This window comes from Dermacentor variabilis, chromosome 3 (genome assembly GCF_050947875.1).
Source record: "Dermacentor variabilis isolate Ectoservices chromosome 3, ASM5094787v1, whole genome shotgun sequence".
Classification (NCBI taxonomy): Eukaryota; Metazoa; Arthropoda; class Arachnida; order Ixodida; family Ixodidae; genus Dermacentor; species Dermacentor variabilis.
Window position 1 is genome coordinate 23,874,884 of NC_134570.1, and position 2,882 is coordinate 23,877,765.

Sequence of the window (2,882 nt, forward strand, 5' to 3'; positions counted from 1 at the left end):
GAAACACGCTACGCGGATTTCCTTTGTGTTCCCTCGCCTGCAGGTCTTCCATCAAAAAACACAAAGCAGCTTCTTGTCTGCGTGCATGTCGACGGACACTTTGAAAATAATATCTAGGGAATTGGTGCTGTCCAGAGATGTCGTTCCAAGTGGATGCGCCGTGAGAGCTCAACGGCTGTAATTCGTAGATTGAAGTATGTGGCGTAAAGTGATTAATTAAAACGTTCATTAGCTTAATTACGTTAATTATTCAACTGAACATTTTGATTTCTCGTAGAAGTAATGCCCCTCCCCCCCATCGAGTAATTTAGATCAAAAGTTAGAATTGTACTGTCTGTCATATGCAACATAAAAAAAATTGGTGCAGCTTAAAAAAAACACCCTGTACATATCCTGTCACAAGGAATAAAAGGCCGCCAGGACAGAAACGAAAATGGAGAGAGAGCGCGATAAATTAAGGAAAAGTCAGGAAAGCTAACAAGAAGCTCTCTCCCGTTGGCTACCCTGTACCGGAAGGTGGAAGAGGAGGATGCAATGAAAGGAAGGCAGACGTCTGGTCTGTTGCACACACTGGATACACGTATACACACTGGATACACGATACACACTAGATACGCACGTAGTCACACATACTGTCAATGTCACATGCAGAGATGTACAACTTTACACAGGGCAGACTTACACAATCACGAGCAGCTTGTCGCGCGCATCAAACAAGTCTACCATCGCGTAGTTGCTAAAGGACGTCAACACAGTTTCATCTGGACTAGTTGGTTCGTGATGAGTTCACGAGCTCAGGCTAAAGTGTAATATTTTGTTGTTATAAAACTGCCGAAGAAACATAATCAGTGAGGGAAGTTGAGAAGACAAACGCTGCGCGGAGCGCAATGTGCCATTTAATGAGCGTGTCATTCATTGCATGAGCTATTTTTATGTCATATACAATGTGCCGTACTAGAACAGCTAAAAGGTATACGTGTTCAAGGAAGATCCGCTTTTCTTGTGGCAGATGCAGCTCTTACGCTTCGCCGGGTGTTTCTGTCGCATGCTTGTTTTTCTTTTTTTTTTCAATAAATGCTTTTCCTCCTCTCCTCCTGCGCGCACTGGGAGACATCAGTCTCGGTTACAGCGGATAGACAAAGCGTAACAAAATTTTACTGACAAGTCGTGTTCATCGCTCACGAAACTTGGACTATTTTCTATGATAAAGCATTACTTCCTGTCCCGTATAATAGGATTGGGCTTCTTTGTTTACATTTACCTCCATGCACGGTATGCATATGACGTCAATAATTAATAATAAGAGCGAAATAAAGTAGAATATACCGATACTCTGGACAACTGTACTCTGCCCAGATCGCGCTTTCGACACAATGTAAGAATCTTGGTGTTACACAGAAGCGTGTTAGTCTCGGCCGGTTGGTATACGCGAAAGAAACGGCGCGAAGACACGCTTGTCTGCTCTCGAATTCGTCCTGTCTTTGCGCATTGCGTTTATGTTCCGTTTGATTTTTTATGAGCCAGTCACTTCGACCAAAACTTGAGGAATGGGAACAACAACAACAACAACAACAACAACAACAACAACAACAACAACAACAACAACAACAACAACAACAACAACAACAACAACAACAACAACAACAACAACAACAACAACAACAACAACAACAACAACCTTCGCAGAGGTATGCCAGTCTGAGGAACTGGTGCATCAACGACAGTGAAACTATTGGCGGCGAGGAGTTACGGAGTCGCCATCTATCGGAAGCGCCTCGCTGGCGTAGTATGAGGGATCACGTGGCGCGCTCCTCATAGGTTTTGCTGTCAGCGCTCACTGAAAACACCACCCGCGAGCTCTCCCGGACATTTCTGTAAGTACTTTCGAAACGAGAGAAGTTTCTTACTGTCTAAATAATAATCTTGGGCAAACTGAAAGCACACAATCGTTTACAGACGCTATCTCTTTACCGAATACGTACAGTGAACGCCACTGCGCGCAGTCGCCGCGATGGAGTCTCCCGAACCGGCTTCTTGCGTGAAAGGTAGGTAAATGCTGATAGCAAACTATCTGAAATATGTTCTTATAGTGCTTGTATAACTAAATGGAGCGTAATAGAATGAAGCCTCAATGCAGCGATCGCGCAGATTCGTAGCGACCGACTGCGCGTCTGCATGCTTGTCCGCGCACTGTTTCGCTTTCTCCGCGCGCGCGTTTTGGCACCGTGCCATGAGCTTTAGGCCGCAGAATATGAGCATTTGACAGTATACAAGCAACCATTGTTGCGTGGGCGCTGTCAGAGCTGTTCAAAAATAATTTCATCGTAGAGACTTCGACGCCTACGGGGACTGTGATGTGCCGTCGTGACGATTCAATCTTTTTTCTTCTTCTAAATTCTTTGACCTTTCAATACTATTTCTCGAGTTACGTCGCACTGTATGTTTAGCGGTGTTCTCAGCGTGCAATTCCCCGCTGCTCCTTTTTTTTGTAATCCAGTGCATTAATTCATAACACAAATATGACCATATGCCATGCTTTTTTTAAATGTGCTTCTTACCGCTGCCTTTCCACTCCACTGAACTTGCCAGTTTCTATAGCATCGACAGGTTCACAGACCAAACCGTCATGACATTAGTCGGGCAGCGGACTCGGGCGAGCGTCTCAGTGAGCGTTTTCAGAACATCGCAGACCGGGCGCCGTAGCAGAAATCTTCCTTGCGTCTGTGCTTGCTGCATACCCGAGTTGTAGCGGATGACTGTTTGCCGGTTTTATGTTTCGCGAGCCAAGCTTCACACAGCTTCTTGTCCTGCGGCTACGTGTGAATAAGGCTGACACCGTGCTCCGTCGCGTGCGTCCGGCATTGCGGCACCGAGCAGTAGCC